At 42.5% G+C, this 17277-nt stretch overlaps 1 protein-coding gene and 1 long non-coding RNA gene across 12 annotated transcripts in view; one reads left to right on the top strand and one right to left on the bottom strand.

Moving 5' to 3' along the window:
• The window catches only part of LOC119087027, a 15283-nt gene extending 6922 nt beyond the window's left edge, over positions 1-8361 (top strand). The window contains exon 3 of the long non-coding RNA XR_005090452.1: positions 8299-8361. This is a non-coding gene — a long non-coding RNA (uncharacterized LOC119087027). The remainder of the gene's footprint in view (positions 1-8298) is intronic.
• Tenm2 (teneurin transmembrane protein 2) overlaps positions 1-17277 on the bottom strand; it is a 1236692-nt gene that overhangs the window by 451153 nt on the left and 768262 nt on the right. The window lies entirely within an intron of this gene.

Raw genomic sequence — 17277 nt, forward strand, 5'->3', positions numbered from 1 at the left:
GAGAGAGAGAGAGAGAGAGAGAGAGAGAGAGAGAGAGAGAAAACATATCCCTTGAGTTACAGGTGGTTGTGAGCCACCACCAAATTCAGGGTTTCTGCAAGAACAGCAAGTGCCCTTAACCACTGAGCTATCTCTCCAGTGATTCCCTGCTCGTAGATACATTCTTATTCATACGTCTGCAGTGCTAGGCATCCTATTTCTAACAAAATAGCTTCTGCTTTGTTGTTGTTGAGACAGAGTCTTTGGCAGCTGAGGCTTTCCTTAAAGTCCTGAACCTCTTGTCTCTGCCCCCCAGGTTGCTGAGATTACAGGCATGCACTACTGTGCCTTGGCCCACTAAAGAAATAATGTCTTGTGTTCTGTCCTCTTTCCCCTTTCTTCTCAACCTTCTTGAAACATGGCTTTTGTCTCCATCACTTCAGTGACATAGTTCTCTTGATGGCCATTAGTCATCCCCAGTTATATATGTAGGGCTCCCACTAATAGGGAGCTACATTTAAAAGCATGACTCACTTTCATCTCCTTGAATTCTCTCCTCCCTTTAATTTTGGGGCTTTGTATTCCCTTGGCTCCTCCATCTCATCATTCACAGTTGCCTTCAAGGCTTTCCCCATCCCTTGGAACTTTCAATTCGGGATTTCTGACAACGGGAGCTGTGTCTGGGTCACTTGCCAGCAGGATCTGACTTGACTCCTTCGGGGATTTCTCCCTTAAATTCTCCTAAAATTTACTCATGAGCCTCAGATCATCTAGATGATGATGTTATTTAATAGGCTCTCCACTGGGGAGAACAAGTCTAAAATATTATCTTTCCCCAAAATGGTTCCCTGCAAATGGGGCTTTCTAGTTTGTTGCCGGCAAAACGTTCTTTCCACATATTTACACACCAGTCTTTCAAAACATGAACTAAGAGATTACCACTTGGTTTAAAAACAAAACAAAAATACCCCCTCCCACCTCATCAGGGAGAGGATTCACTGTTCTGGCACCAAGGTCCATCTTTATCTGACCTGCATCTTCCCCTTCCACATCCCATGCTAGCTGTAACTTCCACCCACTCTCCCCTCCCCAGACCTCGGATGAGCATAACAACGTGCTCTGCTCAGGATTCTGCATCCTTGATTTGGTCTGTAAAATGAGCTTTTATTTGGGAATATCTTTAGGAATGTAGCAAAGTTGCAAAGGTAACTGGATATGTGACGTCTACCCTGTTCCCTCATTGCAAACCCCTTCTCTCTGTGACTACGATCTAGTGTAAAAAGCACGACATTAAGAATAAGCTATAACTGGAGAGGCCATGCGCAGTACGGACCCCCGGATTTTAACAGTTTGTATGGCGCCCACACATGGGACAGAATGCCATGCTGAATCCAGCTCTTCTACTTGTAGAGTTCCAGTCCCTGTGGCTTTCTCTCACTGTATCTTCCTTTCTCTGACCTCCCAAGAACAGCACAGCTTTTTCTCCATTGCAATTTCCTGTTTTTGCAACAGAGCTGACTCCTATGAGGCATCCTTCTCCTCCTCTTCTTCCTTCTCCTCTTCTTCCTTCTCCTCTTTCTCCCCTCCTGCTTTTCCTCTTCTCCCATTTCCTTCTTTAATGAAAGCTTTACCCAGGATAAACATCTAATTATTTTTCCTTTTCGTGTTTTACCATTCTAACCTGACCCTCTTAGCTATCTCCACATCACCCTCCTTAACCAGAACCCAGAAGCAACAACATTGCCCAATAAGGGAATCATTTGTTTTTAAGCATATCTTTCCCTTGACATTCCCTTGGAGAGGAATTATTGATGGCTTGACTTTTCCACCAGGTGACCATGTATTCAAATTAAGCCATTAGGACCAGTAAAACTTACTCCCCCTTAAAAGTTCACCACTAAAAGAAACATTTTTGAAACAAGTGCATCATTTGCTAAGGCCAAAGGAAATGTTTGTGTCTCTTAAACCAGAGTTTTGCTTGGCAGACAAATGCCACTTGTAGCACTGGCGTCACCCAGGCATGTGGCACAGCTTCAGATTTCATCTGGGTTCAGAGTGGTCTGGTGGGTGATATATCTACTGTAATATATTCTTCAATTAAATAGGTAGATAGAAATAGAATTTAAATATTCAGGAATAATAATTGTTGGGGAGAGGAGCCCTAAGCGATATTCCTCACTGTCTATCATTTTTCTATTCTTACTTCTCAAATTTAGGGCTTATTAACATTTTTCTAATATTTCTTCCCAAGCAAGCCGAAAGGTGCACGCAAAAGTGAAACCAGAGAGTTAGAAAGTTAGGGTCGGCTGCCCCATACGACTCTGCCTCTACTTGCCTGTATTTGCTTGCTTCTGGATATTTCTTAGGGACAAACTACAATTGGTAAGATAATGCATTGTTTGCAAATGGAGTTTACTGCAAAGAAAGAAAAAGTAATGGAGAAGAGGTTAAAAATTAGCAAAGAATAATAAATATTTATTAAGTACTTGTCATAACCTATTAAATATAGCTTTGTAATGACTATAGTTTTATCCTTTACTCTATTAAAAATGCCCTCCATCCATTTCCTGAAGATATTACTACTATAGTCCTCATTTTACAGACAGAAAAGTGAGAATCGGATATGTCATTTGTTTAGAATCAGTCAGTTGGATGTAGCAGGATCTAGATTTGAACCCGATTTTCCTTTGTACCTGGAAGGGAAGGAAACTGGGCAGAAGGAGAGGAAAGGTGAGGGGAGGGGAGAATATTTAAATTTCCACTCCTGCTTTAATTCTGCTCCTGAAGGACGAAAATCTTGGTAGGGCTTTAAGCACCGGGAGAGGCTCTTTCAGCCCACCCTGCCCACTTTTGAAAGCCAGAAAGAACATGTTTTTCCCAATGTTCTTGGAGAATCCAGGGACTGTGGGTGTACAGAAAAGAATGATTTTCTTGCCCTGTATGCTTTCCCTACCACAGAGTGGGCAGAAGGAACGAGACAAAATGGAGAGCCCAATTAGGGCTGGAAACCTCAGAAGAGAAAGCTCCTGCAGAAGCCGTGAAAATGGTGTTGGTGTACAACAGAACTCTTTCCATAACATCGCACATGTCGACATGGATATTATCATGCAAATGCCTGTTAACAGACTCTTACCTCCTGGGGTAAAAATGAGTCACCTTAAAAGAAAAAAAAAAAAAAAAGGCAGTAAAGCCCTCCATGCAGATTTATATGACCTCTGGTAACCGCTCCCAGGGAGCTGTTATATTCTATTGTGTGAAGCCAGCTTTGGAGAAAGTCTCCAAACTTAAGGATGAATGCAACTGCTCTTTGTGGCTCCTGAGGAGCTATTAGAGTCAGTGAGGTGGACAGAGCATGTCGTCTTCTCTTCTCAAGGAACCCTCTGGAGCCACATGGAGCTGTCTTGTCTCCTGATGCCTCTGGTTGGGACATATTTTAAAAACACCTTTCTGCACAAATCTAAGGGCAGCCACAGGGTGATAGGTACCAAGGAGAGGAGAAGGAGTGGGTGCCACCTCCAGCAGGGGCCACCAGCCTCTGCCATCACCCCTAAGCTAACTTTCAAGGTGGGGGGATGGCTGTTGCTGTGTAGGATGTGACATCATCCTGGCCATTACCACATTTTTTTCCTCAAAGGAAAACTGAGTTGAAAAGAACCTACAGGGAAGACTCAGGATGCTCGGGCTTGGATTTCCTCACAGTCTGCAGATTCTCAGGGCCAGAAGACACGGGTATCTCCCATCAATGCATAAGGCAGGCTATGAGATTTGTGGCCATCTTTACTGGTTTTTCACTTGACTTCCTTCAACAGACTTATGGGCAGAAGAAAGACTTCTGTCTCCACTGTGAGGAAAATAGTATTTAGAGCTTGCAATTCAGTTGCAAGTGGCATTCATCCTTCCCTTTTGGCGGTGACAACGTGAGGAGTTGAAAAGCCTGGTTCCCTGCAACGTGTATGTAATGCTCCATCGGAACTGTCACTTGCCCTTGCCCTCGACATGACCGTGAGACACACAGGGGCACACCTCACATGTCAGGCTGTCTGCTGGTTCAAGAACACTGCAAGATATTTTGGGGTAGGGAATATTTTTAAATATGACCCACTCCAGTCAAACTTTTTAAAGCAATGTGTAAGTTGCACAAAACAGGTTGCTCCCTTAAATAGTAAGAGAAAGCCAAAAGCAAGACTAGAATTCCCTTCTCAGTTTCTAAATATAGAATTTGAGATTCACTGTTGATATTTTGAGTTTCATTTCCTTTTGGTCTGTGTGCTGTGTAATTGCGAGTCATTTGCTCATTCACTCAGTACCCATCGACTAAGAACTGGCTACATGTCATTCCATCACTTGTCATGCCCTGGATGGAATACTCTTACATCTCCCCAAGTAATATATGTGTGTGCTATGTTATCCATAAAATATGCAGGCATGTAAAGATATATACATATGCACTTGGAATATATAATACAGTCCTGGTATTTAAGAGTTTATAGTGTACTAACAGGAATTAAAAACCACACAAAAGCCCTGAAATACTCTGGCTAAAACATCACTAGAGAGCTTTTTTTTTTTTTTTTTTTTTTTTTTTTTTTTTTGTTAAGGATGTGGTGCTTCACCAGATAAATTCTATGGATTTTACAGAGACTCTCCCTTTAGACACTTGGGGTTTACAATCCAAGCCAAATGCATCCTCAGGGCCACTTATTGATATGTTATAGACACAGATAAATAGAAACCTTTGGCAGTGATGTGAATGGCCAGGAGAGTTTTGAGTCCTGTTCTAAGGTTTGGGGTGAAAAATGAAAGACAAAGGCATATTTTTCACTGGATTACAAATAAAGGAAAATCCATGAGGTTGTTGAATGTCTGCCCTGCCAGAGATGGAGAAGCATTCTGTGTTCAATACTGAAAGCATTTGATGGAGAGGCTGTGTTTACAGACAATGCTTGCCTGGTAGCAATTTCACCGCTTGGGGCTTAGAGTGTGCGGTCTTTGTGGGGATGAGGTAGGGAGGAGGTTACAGAGGGGGATGCTAGCAAGTGATTTTGAAGCCATGCCTCATCTCTTTACACCTGTTACCCCTCCGCCCTGCCATCCCTGGCTTCTGGATGCGGTGCAGGATGACAGGCTGTGTGTGGGGTGCACGGGTTACAGACACAGCCCCTCTCCTTTCTACTCGGAAGGGTGCAGGAGCACGGATGTGTCTAGGTTTGCTTTGGGGCACAGACCATCTGAAGGCCCATTATTCCTCTCTCTATTTTGGTTTCCCTGTGTTAAAAATTGATGTTCTGGCAGTTGGAGAAGGCGAGCGTGTGCATTTTCTAAGTCAGAATCATGCAGAGTCGAACATCGTTTTTTACCCAAATAAAATTTCTGCTTTCAGGATTTCAGTGAGCGTGTTCCTTTTTTTAGCTTAAAAAGTTTCTGGTCTGTATTAACAGTTTCTTTCACCAGCGTAGTCCCTTCCATTTTTGCCAGCTGTGGACTCGGCCAGTGTGACTTCTTTTGTGCCTGGCTTTAAACAGCCTAAGAAACAGACTGCATTCCGCCGTCAATCCATGCAGAGAAATCGCGCTGACAGAATCGAGGCCCTGTGCAGGCATCAAAGCCAGGGCATGACTTCATCATGTCTTTTTTTTTTTTTTTTTTAAAGTCTGCTTTTTATTTTGTCTGTTAATAACAAAAAAAAATACACCCAAAGAGCTGAAATAGAAGATAGATCAAGAAACCAGCCCACAAGTAACTCAGACTCCTTGATGCTGTTTCTTTATCTGTAAGCTGTAATAGGCTAGCGTACCCATTTAAGCATTTAAAGCAGGGATGCATGGGCGATTGCAACAAAAATAATACTGGTTAATACTTATTAAGAATGTATTATGTCTCAGGCTTTGTGCTAAGTGTGATCTTTTAAATAAGAATCTTCTGGAAATGGAACAGCTTCAAAAGTTCTGCATTACCCTGCTGGTATCTGACCAAGGATTGGAGGAAGGCAGTCCTTGCTTAACATCATATGCTCTTGAGTGCTTTTATACATTTCCCTTAAGGATGAGGTACCGAAGAACGTTGCTGGGTTTGAAGATACACAGGCAAAACCGCACAGGAAGTTGACTTATCCACAGCAGCTGAACTACAATCGAAATAAAACAATTCAGAGACAGCAAAGCCACCTCCAGTGACTATGTAGTTGCTGAGTCATCAGAAACAGAACATTGAAAGCAGCAACCCTAGCTGGGAGGTGGTGGCGCATGCCTTTGATACCAGCACCCAGAAGCCAGAGGCAGGCGGATCTCTGTGAGTTCAAGGCCAGCATGGTCTACAGAATGAGTTCCAGGGCAGCCAGGGTTACATAGATATATATAGAAAGGAAGGAAGGAAGGAAGGAAGGAAGGAAGGAAGGAAAAAAGAAAGAGAGAGAGAAGAGGAAGGAAGGAAAAAGAGAGAAAAGAGGAAGGAAGGAAGGAAGGAAGGAAGCAAGGAAGGAAGGAAGCCACCCACCCTGGAGAAGGACTGTTCCATGGATTAGGGATAAGCAAAATTGCCTGGGCTGGCCAGAGGAGAAAAGCTGGAGTCTGCTCTTGAACTTGTTTAGGGCTAGCCTCAGCTCTCCTCCCACAAGCCAAGGAAAATGTGAACTTAGCTTTGTGGACACAAGGAAGTGGGTAAGAGTGAAGTGGCCACTGATCTTTTCATACAATTATTTAGTACTCCTACAGACAGAGCTGTGATGACTCCACTTTGATGCTGGCAATCAATACCTTGGGCAGAGGCTAGGACAAAGAAGAGTACGATGTCAAACGTTAGCAACTCTTAGCCTTGCCATTCCTTTCGAGGTCTATCCTGCTTCTCCACTTCATTAATGCCCACATTCAACTAGGGCACAGTTATAAGCCATCTACCATGCTCGGCATAGGATGCAATGTTTATGCGACACAGAAGTCATCTTCAAAATCGTGGATCTTAATATTATGTGGTTCGAAGTGCAGCAATAGTACTGCGGCCCACATGGCCAACAGGAGCCACACAGGTTGCAACCCTACCCTTCCATGAGGAACAGAGTTTGCTAGAACTCATTCTCACAGCTCCATATGCATCCAGGTAGGGCAGCAGGGCTGTTTACGAAAAGGGAATGATGTGTGTCCCTTCCAGGCTCTGTAATTAAGAAACATCATTCCTCTGCCATGGCTGAATGGTCTAAGAGAAGCGGTGCCTCTGAATGACCATAGGCAAAGCAGCACCAAGGGCTGGAGCATGGTAGCAGAAAGATGAGTATCTTCTATGTCTCTGATAATGTAGGTTTGGCTGTTAATAAAACTGTCTTAGTTAGGGTTTCTATGACACCATGACCACAGAAACTCTTACAAAGAAAAACATTTAACTGGGGCTAACTTACAGTTTCAGAGGCCTAGTCCATTATTGTCATGCCGGAAAACATGGTGGCATGTAGGCAAATATGGTGCTGGAGAAGGAGCTGAGAGTTCTAAGTCTGGATCCACTGGCAGCAGAAGTAAATGCCACACTATGCCTAGCTTGAGCATCTGAGACCTCAAAGACCACCCCCACAGTGACATTCTTCCTCTAACATGGCTATACCTACTCCAACTAGGCCACATCTCCTAATAGTGCCACTCTCAATGTGTCAATTCAAATACACAAATCTATGGAGGCCATTCCTATTCAAACCACCACATTAACATTACCTTAAATAATAGGTAACCTATAAAAATTTTGTAGACTCATCATATGCTGAGATTTGCCACTGGGACTATCAGAGGACCTAGATATCTCTATTTCCAAGGTCTTGCTATGTGCCTTTCTATGGCTTATAGATCCCATCAATGAATATCACCAACAACTGCACCACAACAATAAGGCACAAACAAGATATTTTTCTTTATAGAGTAGATTTCCTAGGAAGAAAGTCCTTAACTATAAATCAGGCTATGGTTTATGTTGTCCAAGGAATTTCATAATGTAAAACATCTTTGAAAGCAAATCACTCACATCACAGGCAGGTGACACTCATGAGTTAGGCACTGTGTTGAGACCTTGAACCTACCATATCGCTTTAAGTCATACAAAAATCACCTTAGAGGGGAACCTAAGGCAACGCAATTGAGCCAAGATCAAACAAAGTCCCTTATTAGCAGAAGGGTCTGAACCTATCGTGCAACATCAGAACGAAGATGATAACTATGTACATGTTTTCTCAGCAAGTCAAAGCTGTCAAAGTAGGAAATGCATGGACTACCTTATACCGTTATTTTGCAGAGCCATGTATAAGAATTCAAAACAAATTTAATATTAATGCTATCATTTTTACAGGCATACCAAGGACAAAAGAGGCCATATGCTACATTGAGAAGAGCACTCACTGGAAACTCAAGGTGTGTTGTATGACTTTGGGTCTATCACAGTGATGGTGAATACATGGGTTCTCATGTACTACTCTCCACCTTGCACTAACAATCTCTGGTTTTTATTAGGGACTGGGTCTCATGGGAGTAACGTGGGTCATGTATACTTTTCAGAACTAGTCTCCACAGACAGGGGAAAGGCCACTTGCACCCGTAACCACATTGTCTTAAGGACTGTCTCGATTCCCAGGCAACAGGAGCACACCTGAATGCCCTGCTGTCAGAGAAAATATGACATTCCCCTGGATAGAGAAGTTAAGCAGAGGGAGGTACATGCTATGCAGGCCTGAGTAAACAGAGCTGAGAAGACTGGCTGCCAAGTGCTAGCTGGAACTCCTGGAACAAAGCAGGATTGTTTTTGTTGAGTATTTGTTGAGACCATCAGTAGATCAAATGCCTGGAACTTCCTGGTGGGAGAGTCAGGCTCCAAATAAATAAGAAAAGGGAACACGGAAGACGTCCATCTTGCTTCTACATGAAGTCAAAGGAGGACCACAGCTGAGCAGAAAGAAGATATAAATAAGAGCTCTTGGATTCAGCTAGCCCTGAATTTCTCTATCATCTTGGTCCAATCAAGTCCTTTAAAAAACAGTCAAGTTCGAGTCCCACCAGTGGTACTGATACAAATGGTAAAATCACTTAGTTACTTGTGAAGAAATTTCTCAAGGAGAAAAAAAGTTAAGCACAATGCTTTTTTTGAAAATTAGGTCGTGAAAACCACACCTGAAAGATCTGGCCGAAGTGCTCAGCAGGAGGTGCAGTTTGGCCTGCTGATTTTCCCAGCCCTGCCTCTTGACAAAGCATTCCATAGCCTCATAGAACAGGGTTTGGGATCCTGAACTGTAGATGTTCTCTGTTTGACCCTTGGTTATAATCATCTCTGCTTTGCAAAGTTGCTGTATGAGCAAAACTAGGAACAAGCATTATTGTTTGCAAGCAGAGTCCTTGGTAGTTAGTCAATGCTTAATTCCTAGCCAAGAGCCTAGGACTACAAGAGGAAGGATTTAACAGAAAGCTGTGACCTTTGGCATTGGAAACTTAAGAAATTGTGCTGATGTGATAGGTTTAGAGGGTTCTAAGATATGCATGGTCTTAGGACTCTAACCATGTACATCCCATATGTAGGTCCCAGTAGGAAGAAAGGCTTTGAACAGAATGTAAAGGAGAACTATATTCAAATCTATGGTTATTGTCTGTCTAGCCCCACTCCATTTGTAGATTGGGTTTCTCTGTGTAACAGCCCTACCTGTCTGTCCTAAAACTCACTTTGTAGACCAAGTTGGCCTTGAACTCCTAGAGATCCACCTGCCTCTGCCTCCTAAGTGCTGGGATGAAAAGGCATGTGCCACCATGCCAGGCTCTCAATTTTTATCCTATTCCCACATCAGGGCCTTCAGTGAGGAGACTGCTTTCCAGCTAATCAGTTTATTTCTTACTCCAGGATATAGCACCTGATTGAGAAAAAGACACATGATTTAACTTATTCCAATGAGACTCAATCTGGGAATTAGCAGCTTATATTTGGAAAGGTATAGATGTTCCACTATAACAGGGCTGAGTCATTAGGAAAGGAAGCCATGAAAGCTTAGACTTACTGGAATTGTATCTTGTGTTGACAAGTAGGCCAACAGAGATCGTAGAGCCAAGAGGCAAAGCCCCCAGATCCAGCCAACCGTGTTAGCTAGAGTTTTCCATTCTTCTTGGTTATAGGGGGCAATGGATTTCCCTTAATGTTTTGCAAAAGCAAGTTGGAGTCCAGCAACTGCTATTTGTAAGAGAAAGGATCCTATTTAACATGATAAGCAGAAACATTCCATGTAAGACTGATATCAGAGGCATTAAAAGCTAGTTTTCCTAAACTAGAAATTGAACCTTAATCATGTCATTCTTGATATACTGGGGACAAAGAAAATACCAATGAGAAATTTGAAAAGTTTGAATACAATGGGTAAGGAGAATTCTCATGCTGCATTCTGAATTTTTCCTTCTATAAAATGAGGAACAGGATTAATTTAGGCTCCATACGTGGAGGGCTATAGAACAAAGTCAATCCATGAATATGTTTATTTTGACAACAACCCCTTTACCCTGCGTATCATGTCATATTAAGAAAAAGCAAGACACAGGTGTTATGATGAAGTAAACATGAAATAAGCTAGCATTTGGTATTGTACATCAACCTACAGGTTCTCCTAGACCAGCATTTCTCAAGCTGTGGGTTGTGACCCCTTTGGGGGTCCTGTATCAGAGATCCTGCATATTTGATATTTATATTATGATTCACAAACAGTAGCAAAATTATAGTTATGAAGTAGCAACAAAATAATTTTATGGTTGGGGGTCACCACAGCATGAAGAAATGTGTTAAAGGGTCTCAGCATTAGTAGGTTGACAATCACTGCCCTAAACAACAGTATTTGCAGTCCCTAAACCAGTGATCTCATGGGAAATTTCAGGGCCACCATTCAATGAGTCTATCTCTGACATAATCCCAATGTCAAATCCCAATTTACAAATATGGCAGTTTCTTTTTTATTTAGTAAATATTGCATCAATTCTTTTAGAATTTCATACAGTGTATTTTGATCATAGTCATCCCTGTCTCCTTCCCTTAACACTTACTCCCAGATCCACCCTTACCTTTCTAACTGAACTAGGGCAGGTTTTTATGGCCAGGCAGTCTGAAGAGGGCTAAACCATGGTTAGCACACCTGCCTATTTAAACTGCTGTGTGGACTCTATAAAGCTACTCTCCTGGGGATTTTTCTATTGATGAGGGGACTGTGCATACATTCAAGACATGGATGCTATCGGAGCATCCCACAGGGCCTGTATCTCAGCAATCAATCCACCTGACTTCTCCACTGCTTCCCCTTTCCTGCAGGGCTGGAAATCAATTGTGTGTTAGCTGCTTTCTAGGTCTGAATCCAGAAATCCTTGGAATTGAAATGCATATCGTTTCATTAGCTACATCAACAAAGGAATAAAAAAAAATGGAAAGAAACTTCCTTGAGACAATTTCCCCAAATGAAGTATGTACTAATGAATAGTTCACTTATCTTCTCAAAGCACAGAGAAAAAAAGAGGACAAATAAAGACATTTCAGTGACTGTATTAAATCACATCATATGCCTCCGTAAGTGAGGGTGGGCTAGGATTTAGGAAGCCAGGAGAAAAAAAAAAAAACTTGGTATGTACGTAAATCCTCTAGCATACATGCCTTGGCAGGCAGGCTCTATAGTGGGGGGGGGGGGAGAAGAAGAAATTCTATTTTAAGAATTAAATATGTGAAAAATTTTCTTGTTCAGATTGGCTCAAAATACCATACAGGGCTGCATTAATGAAGATTAAGTATATTTAGATAGAATAATTCAAAAGACCTTATCAATTTGGCACTATTTTCTTCCAATTGAAAAAAAAAACTTAATTTAACTGGATATAGATGAATTCCCAGATTTATTGAAGTAGTTTTGAGTTGAATACACTGAGTGGGAGTCACAAATCATTCGTTGCTGGTTTGGATTTTCTAGCTTGAATTGAAACCCAAATAATGCAAGCTCTCAACTTAGTGTGATGCTCTGAAGAGATAGCGGTACACATTTTGATATTTCTTGCCAATGGGTGACATCCCCGTTAACCTCCTCTTCACCCCCTTTTTTTGGAACAAAAGAATCACAATGACAAATGCAAATGCAGGGAGGCTGGCTGGCAGGAAAATACTTTTGGCACCCGAAAGACACATCGCTCTCTATCCTGCAGAAGGTTAAAAACAGGTGAGCAGAGACCACACCAGGTCCGAAAACCTTCAGGTGGCAGGAACTGGGTTAGCCTTTGCCTTGTCTCTGCCATCACTTTTAGAGTTTACATGATTTAAATATGCAATTAAGCTTGAAATAGAAGGGTGAACGATTTACATAAAAGTCATTGTCAAAATGATCAGACTACAGGAAAAGAAGAGGAGGAGGAGGAGTGTGAGAGAAGAAACAAGCATTAAGCGCTTACTACATACCTTCCAAACTGGGCTCCAACACCCCATTGTTTTGTTTATTCCCTCACACCCTTAAGTCCCTTTCCCAAATTAACAGAAAGAGAAAAACACCCCAAATACCTTCACATTATTTCTATTTTCCCCCACTTCACAGAAGAAGGAGTGAGGCTTTGAAAATTTAATCAGTTTGTCCAAAGCTAAAACCTTCTAAGTAATGGAGTCCAGAGTTGAATTCGATGGGGATACTTTCATCAGTGTTATTTCTGCTGTTGCTGGATCCGCATCACTGTTTTCTGTTGGGTTGACACTGATCACCCTCAGAAACCTCTACATGGTTATCAATACAGGAGTCAGGAGGTTTTGCCTTGTGGCTGACTCAGTTACTTCCATAATCTCTAAGCTTTCCTCTCATTGAGTCACAAACATTGACTGATGATCACCACCAGCCAGAGTATTATTTCAGACACACTGTATCCTTAAAATTGACTCAGGCCTTGCTGAATGTGTATGATTTCTCCTCAGGACCAAGTGGTTTGCTGATAAGCAAAAAAAACGCCTTCAGATATTGGCCAACAGTTTCCTAAGCGAAACAAGCCGGTAGTTTGGAGTCCAACCTCTCCTAGTTCTCCCAGGGCCAAGAGCAACTTTGTAAGGTCAGCAGGCTGGGCTAATGAATGGAGGAGCGGCCTTGGCATCCACAAGGCTGAGGAGTGGCTGCTCTTTCTCCTTGTCTTAAGTGCACGCTGCCCTGGCAACTAACTGCGTTAACGAGTTTCCTGGGGATTGGACCTGGAGCTGCAGAGGGCTTGTTAAAGCGGGGTTCAGAAACCCTTCTTACTGCAATGTCATCCTTCGCTCCCCAGTGGTGGAATCTGCTTCTGGTGCCATGTGGGTCTGCCCCGCAGCGCCCACTGGTCATCGGCAAACACGGCTCCCTCCTGCCCCGCAGCGCCCCCAGCCTGGCCCTCACCAGTTTCTGGTCTATCTAACACGTGATCCTTTCTCCTTGGACTTGCGGAGTGGGTTGAACCTGGTGTGCTGCGCTGATGAACACAACCATCCTGCAGGGATGAAGTGGAAAACAAACAAAAACAAAAAGGAAGGGGAAAAAAAAAATCCTGTTTATAGTGGGAGCTGATCGATGCTTCCTCTTCCATGGTGAGAGCAGAAACAGCGATTTCACTTAAATCCAAAAGCACGGTCCTTTGTGCTTTGAAAAGGAAAAAGGAAGTAACTGCTCCCTCGGTTGTGAACAGTAGAAATATCCAGTGCGTCGCATGAGCGTAAAAAAAAAAAAAAAAAAAAAAGCAAGCCAAAAGAAGGCTTGCATCTGTTGTATTAACAGTAGGGTGAATAAAGGCTGTGGCTATGGGTTTGGTGACTCTTGTCCAGTCACCTGGCCACCAAGCTAGGCGGGCAGTGTCTGTGTTACCTGGCATCTGAGAGCTGTTTGATCGACTCCCTTACGTTTGCCTTTTAATCCAAAGCAGGCCTTCCCATAGCAGGCTTTTCTTTTCCTGCGAGCAGTATTTTAAGCTGAGGTGAGGAAAATTAAAAGCTACCAATTCCTTGGTGAAAAGATCAAAAAAGTACCCAAAAGGCAGCTAAGGGGACTTTTTGTCTCTTTAATTGCTCTCTTTTCAGTCTGACGGCTCTCTTGTACTTTTCCGTTTTATTTTGTTTTTACATCCTTTTCTCTAAGTACCAAAACCATCCCTTCCTTTCCCTTGAAAGTACGCTAAAGCCCGGGTTGAAGGAGCTTGATCACAAAGGGCTGAACTTGGAGATGAATTGAGAGCCTTTGAGGTGGGGTGAGAGCATGTTGCTTCCTACCTTCCCGGGACCAGGCGTGGACATCTCTGGGAGCGGAGACAGCTAGCTGGACTGACAGGTTAAATCCTGTTTTATAGGCCAAATAGCTGTGGCAGAAGTTTGCTCCTCCTAAGAACACTTAGAACCATGTCGAAGACACTTAATCTTCCCTGTTCTTTGCATAAATTCTGAGAGATTTTCAAGGCCTTCAGAATTGCCATATACCCACTTGAATCTCCTTTGTTTGTTCTTTTTCCTATTAGCAAACAAGTTAAAAAATCACTGTTGGGGCTGGAGAGATGGCTCAGTGGCTAAGGACACTTGCCGCGCTTGACCAAAGTTTAGATTCCTCGCATCCAGCTTAGTTTGCTTACAACCTTCTATAACCCCAGCTTCAGGGGATCTGACACCCTCCTCTCTCTGTGGGATGCCCTCCTCCCCCATGTACATAATTAAAAATAATAAAACAAATAAAATTAAATTAAAATTACTCTGAGCTGTAGAGCTAGACTCTAAGGAACTACCACACGAATACTTTCTCCAAGCCTCACTGCCATACACTTATTTTTTGTTGTCCTGCTTCAAATATCATTTTGACTTCGATGCTGTGGCATTGATATTGTCATTGACTGAATACTAATTTTTTAAAAAGCCACTCAGTTATTTCACTTAAATTAGTACATTTGAATAATTTGCTTCACTGCTTTGTCATACTAGGGAACTTACCAATATTAGTGTAAATCCACTTTTACCCCCAAATAGAAAGTAGTGGCATAAATAAATAATGTAAACCACAAAAGATGACAATTAAGGGGGGAAACAGATGTGTTTAAAGGTTCTTATAAACATGCTAGTGGCAGTCAGAGGCGCAATAGCAAATCATAAGTTTGGCTATGTGTGGTGGTAATCTAATTGTACTGAAATGTGATTTTGATTGTATGTTAATAAATAAGTTGCGGGGGTCAGAGCTATTAGAGCTATAGCAAGAGTGTGCGGTGGTGGCACACGCCTTTAATCCATAGATCTCTATGTGTTCAGATACAGCCAGCATGAGACATATGCTTTAAGACTAGGGGCTGTACATTCGACAGTGACAGGCAGTCATGTGTTTGGTTACAACCAATGAGAAGCAGAAAACATACTATAAAAAAAATGAACAGACAGAAGTAAGTCTCTTTCACGAAGCTGGACAGCAGAAAGTGAGATTTTAGTCTGACTCTGACTCTCGCTTTCTCTTTTTTTTTTTGTTTTTTTTATAAGCGTTGTTACATCACAATCACTTTCAGTACATTATTACCACAGCTATGCTCTTGGTGCCCATGTCTTGGCTCCAGATGGAGTTGACCATCGTTTGGGTTGCCATAGAGAAAGAATGGAATTTGCCAGCAGCTCCTGTAGTGACCATTGCCAGGTCCAGGCTTATCCAGCACTTCAAGAAGGAGTTTCCCCGGAAGTGTCTCTGTCCTGGTTTTGTTCCTGACTCCAACTTGAAAGGAAAGGCCATTGAATAACACAGCTCCTAGATGTCTGTGATTCAAACGGTTTCGCCCTCATTGGTGTGATTGTAAAGGATATAGGTGCCAAAAGTGCAAAGGAAGAATGGACCCTAATAAGTCACGGTATATGGGATGACAAAGAATAAATGCACCCTCAATTCCACAAGGCCAAAGCCTATGTGGCTAACTAATTTGGAGAAAATGTAGACATACTAGTGCATTCTGGGATCTTATAGAGTATGGTCCTGGCCATAGTGGGTTATCCACTCACTCACCCATGCATCCAACCTCTTGCATTCCACAAAGGTTCTAGGTGGATAGGGTGGTGACTGTACTCTGGTGTCATCTCTGCTGTTTTTCTTATTTGTAAGCTGTTACAGCCCGTGTGCCACAAGAGGCTTTCACAATGAACAGGAACCTTTGAAGATGTAGCACAAAAATGGCCCAAGCTGGCTCCCAGTGCTGCCACCTCCACTGTGGGGCTGCTTGCTGTTTAAAGCACTGTATGCCAAGTGCCTTTTCTTTTCACTTCATATTGCAGATGGAAACTTGTTTCCTTCCACCTCATTACCACGATGATGTTCTGTACTGCCATAAAGGACTCTTAACAAAGCCCAAGCCAGGGTGACAGGCTGATATGTGTTAGCGCAGCTTACACCATTAGCCAAGGGCTGGGTCATGAGCAAGTCAGATCAGAAGGTGATAACTGGTGAGGTGAGACCTCACTGTGGCAGAAGTCATCTGAATGGAGTAAGATCGTTTTCAGGTTGTTTTCCTACACTAAGCCTGTAGTGCCCAGTGGTGTGTGGTGTGTGTGTGTGTGTTGTGTGTGTGTGTGTGTGTGTGTGTCACATACATATGTACATTCAGGTACACATGGCTTTGAAAGAGTGTGCCATGTGTCGATTGCAGTGTTTTATCTAGATTAACTATCCCATACCAGAGTTACGATTTTAATCTCTCTTTCTTGTAAAGACTGTAGTTCTGCTAATCCTGGTAAATTCTACTGTTGCCTGTGTCCTACTGTGCTTTTTTTTTCCAGAAAAGAAACCCATAGAGTTCCCTTCATGATAATGTAGAAAATAGTTCTTATAGGGATGAAAGAACTATATGAAACTTAATTTTCTATCCCCTCCCACCTCTGCTCTGTCTGGGACCCTGTTTCTTCGCAAGTATATTAATGGAACAGCTACCTATTGGTTCCCTAGTTAGGTTAACCCCTGTACATATCACTGTCAGGTAATCTAATTTAAGCCATGTCATGGTATATGCTTGTCCTTCCCCAAAGCTTATAATGGCTCCCTGTTGCTTAACACACTAGATCTACAGTACCTTTTTTTGCTTGTGACAAATGGCTCATGTTGGTCCTCACTCTCTCAGCCAAATCTTCTTCTTTTTTTTTTTTCTTCTTGTGTATTACCAGCTCTGGTTGGTTTCAGCATAATCCATACACAGAGGATATAGATTGATTTCTAAGTGCCTCTTCCTAGCACATAAACTCTTTTTACTTCCCTCTACATGGATACTACCTTGATGGGTGCCCAACAGCAGAGTTGACATCCTTTTTCTGTGCGACATAGTGAATACTTAG

This window comes from Peromyscus leucopus, chromosome 8b, assembly GCF_004664715.2.
Source record: "Peromyscus leucopus breed LL Stock chromosome 8b, UCI_PerLeu_2.1, whole genome shotgun sequence".
NCBI lineage: Eukaryota > Metazoa > Chordata > Mammalia > Rodentia > Cricetidae > Peromyscus > Peromyscus leucopus.